Genomic DNA, 8,703 nt, shown 5'->3' with positions numbered 1-8,703 from the left:
AAACAAACAAAAAAACTAACTTCACCCTTCAAACTTCAATCATTTAACATAAAGATACTTGTATTTAACAAATGCTTGAGTTAAAGATTAAAACTGAAATAAATTAAACTGAATATAAACAGAAAATACATGATCCATAAAAGTGACATTCATAATATCATAATAATATAAGAACAGTCATAGTTCTTCAGAAAAACATTCATAATAATCATAGTGTCGTGAATAAAATCAAATATTACTTTTATTCCTCAAAATATAATGAATTATTTATAATAATGTAATATTTCATTTATTTATTTTAGTTCGGCTGGTGGTTGTGTATCTTAATTCCCATTAAAAACACTTTTTTTCATGTTTATTTTTCTACTTTTTGACTTTGTTTATGTAGCGTTGGTATAATCTACTGTATATATTTGCAGGTTATATTATATTACATAAAAATTGATGGGAAACAACAGAAAACACTAACTTCACCCCTCATTTAACATGAAGATACTTGTATTTCACAAAAGCTCGAGCTAAAGATAAAAAAAAATGACACTGAATATAAACAGAAAATACATGACAGATAAAAGTGAAAGTATGGTGAAAAAAAATGTCAAACCAGAGATCTGTCCAAATATGTCCATATGAAGGTAGAAGAACCAAACGGATGGTCAGGATTTTATTCCTGTAGGTTTCCACTCACCTGAATGTTTCAGTTGAACACAGGTGTCTGTTCAGGCCTCTTTGTCTTCGTGAGCAGGAATGAGGTGTGGAATTTCCAAACCCAGCCCAGGTGTGTTTATAGTTTCAATTTCAGAACGACAAGCAGCGCCTGATCAACTCCACCTCAGCCTGACGTATATGGACAAAAGTATTTGGACACAATAAATTCAGGCGTTTCATTGACACTAATGGCAAAATAAATGATTTTAACTGAAAAACACCAAATATTGTAATAATTGGTGATTCATCACTAAAGAGGAAAATGTATTTATGTTGTCACAGAAATAGTTGTGGGTCTCTATCTATCTATCTATCTATCTATCTATCTATCTATCTATCTATCTATCTATCTATCTATCTATCTATCTATCTATCTATCTATCTATCTATCATTTGATTTGTGGGTATTCAACAGCACAACATGGATGTATCATACAGTGTGTACATTTTTACCCCCACCCCCCACCCCCACCCCCCCACACACACTTTGAAATAAACATTTAAATATATATACCAAAACACATCAGAAATATTGTGAACAGGAGGCAGATAGCATTCACAAAAATTCTACATGTGAAAACAGAAAAAGTTTATGTCATGTCGGCTTCTGGACTTTGTCTGTCTTTTCTGTTTTGTTTGTCATTTCCTGTTTTATTTTGTTAAGTTTCCCTCATGTGTCTTGTCTGTTGTCTTTACTTCCTTTTGTGCTCACCTTTCACCTGATTACCTTGCTCCTCCCTGATTATCTCCACCTGTGTCTCATTGTCTTCCCGCCCTCTTGTGTATTTAAACCCTGTGTCTTCCCCTATTCCTTTGCCAGTTTGTGCTCTACAATTCGTTGTGTTCACTTACCAGCATTACTTGGATCCTGTTCGTTTGTCTGCCGTGTTTGACCTGTTTTCGTCCTTTGACCACCGATTCAGCCTGTTCCTATCCTGCCTGCTTGTTCTCGACCTGGTTCGTATACCCGACTCTGTCTCTGCCTGCTCCCTTTAAATACCTCAGCCTCTACTGATTTCCTGTGCTTCGACCTCCGCCTGGATTACTACCGTGAGTCTGCCTGTCCCCCATGTACCGTTGCTTGTTAGACTGCTTATCCGTGTATGACCTGGCTTGTTTTTTGACCACCCTCTGTCTGTCCCTAGTGGGGATTTCGTTGGGGTTTCCCCGGCTCGGCCAAGCTGGTCGTCTGCCGTATCCACCCGCAGCCCAGACGTTTATCCCCGGAACCAGAGGCTCCACAGAAATTATATTATCTCTGTGTTGTACCTTATTCTCTGTGAAAGTGTTTAATAAAAACACTAAACCTTATTTACTTGTGGTCTTGCTTTTGGGTTCAGCCTTTGTACTTAGCCTTTCACAGTACAAACTGGCCAACAGTATGAACCCAGCAGACCTAGACCAGGTCCGGGAAGCTATCCGCCTACAGGGGCAACGCATGGGGGGACATGAGCAGCTCTTGCAGTCCCTTATGGACCAGATGTCTCAGCTGTCCTCCCAGATTTCCCAGCTCACCAGTAATCAGGCGTCCGCCCAGAGTCCCCCGAGCGAACCTGAACCCTCATGTCCATCTGTGAGAGCCACGGAGGAACCAAACATCCCTCCTCCCTCAAAGTACTCTGGTAACCCGGACACATGTCGAAGTTTTTGTACCCAGATTCGTTTAATTTTTGATTCTCAACCCAGACGCTTTTCTTGTGAGTCAGCTAAAATTGCTTATGTAGCAAGTTTGTTGGAAGGACCTCCATTAAGTTTTTTCAATTCCCTCATGGAGCAGAATTCCCCCCTAGCTCAGTCTGCATCTTGCCTGTTGGCCGAACTCAAAAGAATATATGATCATCCTATTCGTGGCCAGCAGGCTGCGATGAGACTTATGAGGCTGAGGCAGGGAGACCGATCAATCAGACAATATGTGAGTGAGTTTCGCTCTTTGGCAGCTGAGTCGGGTTGGAATGAGGCAGGATTAATCACTGCTTTTCAGTCAGGACTGAATCGCACCATTGGGCGTGAGATGGCGCTCCGTCAGGAACTACGTACTCTGGATGACGTCATCTCAGCTGCCATCCTGGTCACGGACCAATGGGGCATCTGGCAGACTGAACCGTCTGGGTTTCGACCAGCTGATAGTGACAAGAAGGTTGTAGATCCTCCGTTACCCGTACCGGAACCTGGCCAAGCCTCGAGACAGGAGCCGATGCAGTTGGGCCGCACACGTCTCTCCGCAGAGGAGCATCACCGCCGTCTGACAACCGGACTGTGTCTTTATTGTGGACAAGATGGACATCGGGTCGCCAGCTGTCCACTGAAGCCCAAAACTCCGGCAGGTGAGGGCGCTCTCTTGAGCCATACTGTGTGTATGCTCAACACATCTCGGGTGCAGCCTATGGTTTGTTTGTCCTCTAATTCTGTCTCGCTACAGCACTCCGCCCTGATAGACTCCGGCTCAGACGCTAACCTCATGGATGAGAGACTGGCTAAGCAGCTAAACCTGGAACTGGTACCGGTTCAGCACCCCCTGGAGGCACGGGCCTTGGACGATCACATCATCTGTCGTGTGGTGCTGCGCACTCAACCAGTTACTCTTCAGTTCCAGGATGGTCATTCAGAGAAGCTTAGCTTTCATATCTTCCACTCTGATACTCAACCCCTCATATTAGGTCACCCGTGGCTCTTACTTCATAACCCCCGGATAGATTGGAAGACAGGAGAGGTCTTGTCTTGGGGAGAGGCTTGTGTGGACCATGGGGTAAAGGACCGGTCCCAGGGTCTCCCATCCGCTCCAGTCCAGCCTGTTGTGGCTTCTGTGGAGGCCCTGAGGGAGCCAGAGACTGATTTTCCTGCCCTTAATAAGGTACCAGAATGTTATCATGACCTGAAAGAAGTTTTCAATAAGGCCCGTGCCACTGCTTTGCCTCCTCACAGACCGTATGACTGCGCCATAGACCTACGCCCTGGTACCAGCCCTCCTAAGGGAAGGTTGTATTCCCTGTCGGGCCCGGAGACAGTCGCCATGAAAAAATACATCGACGAATCATTAGAAGCTGGTTTAATTCGGCCCTCATCGTCTCCAGCCGGTGCTGGTTTTTTCTTTGTAGACAAGAAAGACAAGAGTCTCCGCCCCTGTATTGACTACCGGGGCTTAAATGATATCACTGTACGTAATAGGTACCCCTTACCACTCATGTCATCTGCTTTTGAGCTATTACATGGTGCGAAGGTTTTTACTAAATTAGACCTCCGTAATGCCTACCATCTGGTCAGAATCAGAGAAGGTGACGAGTGGAAAACGGCATTTAACACTCCCAGTGGGCATTACGAGTACTTGGTCATGCCATTTGGTCTCACCAACGCCCCCGCTGTTTTCCAAGCCCTGGTAAACGATGTACTGCGTGACATGCTCAATGTTTTTGTATTTGTCTATTTAGACGACATCCTGATTTTTTCCCCGGATGTCGAGTCACACGTCCATCATGTCCGCCAAGTGCTCCAGAGACTCCTTCAGAATCAGTTATTTGTAAAAGCAGAGAAGTGTGAATTCCACCGGCCATCTGTGTCTTTTCTGGGGTTCATCATTGCAGAGGGACGTGTGCAGATGGACCCGGAGAAGGTTAGTGCAGTTAGAGATTGGCCTACCCCTAGTTGTCGTAAGGACGTCCAGAGGTTCCTTGGATTCGCCAACTTTTACAGAAAGTTCATTAGGGGGTTCAGTAGTGTGGCTGCCCCCCTGCATGCTCTAACCTCTCCTAAGTCTGTGTTTAGATGGGGTCCCGAAGCTGAAAAAGCCTTTAGAAGGCTGAAGGACGTCTTCACTTCGGCCCCCGTTCTGTCAGTCCCGGATCCAGCTCTCCAGTTCGTCGTGGAAGTGGATGCGTCTGACCTGGGGGTTGGTGCGGTCATCTCGCAACGGTCGCCTAAGGACAACAGGCTCCACCCTTGTGCCTTCCTTTCCAGAAGATTGACTAAAGCAGAATGTAATTATGACATCGGCAACAGGGAGCTGTTAGCCATTAAGGTCGCGCTGGAGGAATGGCGACATTGGCTGGAGGGAACGGAAGTGCCGTTCCTAATTTGGACTGACCACAAGAACTTAGAGTACCTGCGGACCGCCAAAAGACTCAACTCTCGTCAGGCCAGGTGGGCATTATTCTTTACACGTTTCAATTTCTCTCTCTCCTATCGGCCGGGCTCCAAGAATGTGAAGCCCGATGCCTTGTCCAGACTGTTTGCACCTGATACAGCCAGTGTGGAGCCCGAAACTATTTTGCCTGAGTCCTGTGTGGTGGGGGCGGTGCGTTGGGAGATTGAAAAGTCTGTTTCCGAGGCCTTAAAGGCTTGTAACATCCCGGCTGGCGTCCCGCCAGACCGTCTGTTTGTTCCCCCTAACCTCCGTCCACAGGTGATTCACTGGGCCCATACCTCTAAGCTGTCCTGTCACCCGGGAGTCCAGCGAACCATGTTCATCATCAAACAGCGCTTCTGGTGGCCAGCCATGGAAAAGCTGGTGGCGGAGTACGTCGCGTCCTGTCCCGTCTGTGCAGCATGCAAGACCTCCAACAAACCCCCGGTTGGTCAGTTGCATCCGCTTCCCGTCCCTAGTAGACCCTGGTCTGATGTGTCTTTGGATTTTGTGACAGGATTACCCCCGTCTGAAGGTAATACCACGGTTCTAACTATTGTGGATCGATTTTCTAAGATGGTCCATTTTGTCCCGTTACCCAAGCTCCCCTCTGCTAAGGAGACTGCAGAGGCGGTTCTGTTTCATGTCTGTCGTCTGCATGGGTTCCCTAAGGACATTGTTTCTGATAGGGGCCCTCAGTTTGTCGCACGTTTTTGGCGTGCTTTTTGCTCCCTCATCGGGGCATCTGTCAGTTTGTCCTCGGGCTACCACCCCCAGTCTAACGGTCAGACTGAGCGGCTCAATCAGGTGTTGGGGGCCGGTCTTAGAGTTTTGGCCTCCCACAACCCTGCATCCTGGAGCCGCCAGCTGATCTGGGTGGAATACGCCCACAACTCGTTACCCTGTGCTTCCTCTGGTCTGTCTCCATTTCATGTAGTTTTTGGATATCAACCTCCTCTGTTCCCGGCCCTGGAAAAGGAAGTCAGCGTTCCGTCAGCCCTGGCTCTGATAAGGAGGTGTAAAAGGACCTGGATTCGTGCCAGACAGGCTCTGCTTAAGGCGTCTGGCATCTACAAGACTGCGGCGGACCGGCACAGGACTCCAGCTCCGGTCTACCAGCGTGACCAGCGTGTGTGGCTGTCGACCCGGCATCTCCCTTTGAGGGTGGAGAGCCGAAAACTGGCACCCAGGTTCGTGGGTCCTTTCCCTATATCAAAGGTTATTAATCCTGTCTCTGTACGCCTCAAATTACCCAGGACAATGAGAATTCACCCGTCGTTTCACGTCAGTCAAGTCAAGCCCGCAAAGGAGAGTCCGTTAGTCCCCCCCACCCAGCCACCTCCACCGCCCCGGATCATCGATGGGGACCCAGCCTACACGGTGCGCCGGCTCATGGCAGCCCGTCGTCGAGGGAGAGGGTTCCAGTACTTGGTGGACTGGGAGGGATACGGCCCTGAAGAGCGTTCCTGGGTGCCCGCCTCCTACATTTTGGACCCGGACCTGATTCGGGAGTTCCATCAGCGCCACCCGGAGGTTCCTGGGCCGTCCGGTGCCGTCCCCTAGGGGGGGGGGTACTGTCATGTCGGCTTCTGGACTTTGTCTGTCTTTTCTGTTTTGTTTGTCATTTCCTGTTTTATTTTGTTAAGTTTCCCTCATGTGTCTTGTCTGTTGTCTTTACTTCCTTTTGTGTTCACCTTTCACCTGATTACCTTGCTCCTCCCTGATTATCTCCACCTGTGTCTCATTGTCTTCCCGCCCTCTTGTGTATTTAAACCCTGTGTCTTCCCCTATTCCTTTGCCAGTTTGTGCTCTACAATTCGTTGTGTTCACTTACCAGCATTACTTGGATCCTGTTCGTTTGTCTGCCGTGTTTGACCTGTTTTCGTCCTTTGACCACCGATTCAGCCTGTTCCTATCCTGCCTGCTTGTTCTCGACCTGGTTCGTATACCCGACTCTGTCTCTGCCTGCTCCCTTTAAATACCTCAGCCTCTACTGATTTCCTGTGCTTCGACCTCCGCCTGGATTACTACCGTGAGTCTGCCTGTCCCCCATGTACCGTTGCTTGTTAGACTGCTTATCCGTGTATGACCTGGCTTGTTTTTTGACCACCCTCTGTCTGTCCCTAGTGGGGATTTCGTTGGGGTTTCCCCGGCTCGGCCAAGCTGGTCGTCTGCCGTATCCACCCGCAGCCCAGACGTTTATCCCCGGAACCAGAGGCTCCACAGAAATTATATTATCTCTGTGTTGTACCTTATTCTCTGTGAAAGTGTTTAATAAAAACACTAAACCTTATTTACTTGTGGTCTTGCTTTTGGGTTCAGCCTTTGTACTTAGCCTTTCACAGTTTAACCCTTTCATGCATGAATTATGAGAACCTTAGTCAAGATTTTTTTCTTGAGTGTTTTTATTCCTCCTTAGGCATAAAAAAAACAATGTGATCGAGTTTTTTTTTTTTCTGTAGAGTTACAAAAATATCCATGCATTTAATTTTTGAAGTAAAGAAACTTGTGTTTAAAACCCAATATCTGAAAGTGATATGAAAACAATGAAATAAAAACATTTTTAATGCTGCCAATCTGATGTCTTCTCACATTTTAACATATTCTAATGCTAGTAATCACTCACTTCATGGAGATAATACGCAAAAAAAAAAAAAAAACCTCTTCTCTCCTCCTGTTGGACCACCTGCTGTGTTTGATCTGGAAATAATTATATGGACATCTAGTTATTTATCTATGTATGAATATATGTATTTATTTATTTATTTCCTACTAAAGTCAAATCCAACAGTGTCTTCCATGTGTCCTGCTGACATTCTACAGCTGAATCTGTTCTGTGTCCTCAGTCTGAATCTGAACTCACTCTAACAGATGAACACTGTCCTTTGTCTGTCCCATGTCTGTGTCTGTCTTCTCCTTGAATGTCCTCTACAAATGTCTATTTTCTCTTCCTCCTGTCTGTCATTGTCTCCGTGTCGCTCCGTGCCTCCCCCCCCCCCCCCCCCACACTTCGTGTCGGACCCTCGCCGCTCCGTGTTTCCCGTGTTCCGTCTCCCTCACCTTCTGTTTCTCCGTTCCTGTCTCTAAATGGTTCTTCTGTAGCTCCATCATATATATAATTGTCAGAGTCTGTCTCCATAATCATCTTTAAGGCTTTTGAAACTGTGTGCGGTTCCTGCAGTCTTCATTTCCTCATTCAGTGACTGACGCTGGATGCGTTGCCATGGGATACGGAGACTCCAGTGCAAAAACATCATTCATCACCCGTCATTTTTCCGAAAAAGCTGTTTAATTGTTTGTTTTTGGACTAAGGAAAGTATTTCACACGATCCGCAACAGCTTCAACTACAGTATAACAGTGAAAACACGGAGTGACGGAAAATCTCATCATTGGCGAAGAAAGAGTTAAGTTGTGGAAAAAATGCCATATTTATTTCTTTTCTCTCCCTCCCTCCATGAGTCTATTACAGTGTGGCAACTCTACTGTACAATTGTGGAAACTGCACATTTCTTTCAGCTACAAACAATGCTTCATTTACGCGTCGGTAAATGCCGGTGAGATCAAGGCATTATTTTATCGGCTTTAATGATAGGCCAAAAAAAACCGATTTCACCGATATTACATTTTTATGCCAATATCGGGCAATATCGGGCCACCGATATTATTGGACATCCCTAGTTAAAAACAATAAATATCAGATGTTAAATTTGCTGAAATGTCAACACAACTGAACAGATTTGATCATTTAATTTCTGTAATTTTAGGGGAAGCTGAGCTTCCACTGCAGTCTGACAGAAATCACCTCTGGTTAAATAGATATTATATAAAACTGAAACTAAAATGGAGACTAGCAGAAAATTAAAGACAGAGTAATAAC

The sequence above is a fragment of the Sphaeramia orbicularis genome, chromosome 19 (assembly GCF_902148855.1).
Source record: "Sphaeramia orbicularis chromosome 19, fSphaOr1.1, whole genome shotgun sequence".
Classification (NCBI taxonomy): Eukaryota; Metazoa; Chordata; class Actinopteri; order Kurtiformes; family Apogonidae; genus Sphaeramia; species Sphaeramia orbicularis.
This window is presented reverse-complemented; position numbering follows the sequence as displayed.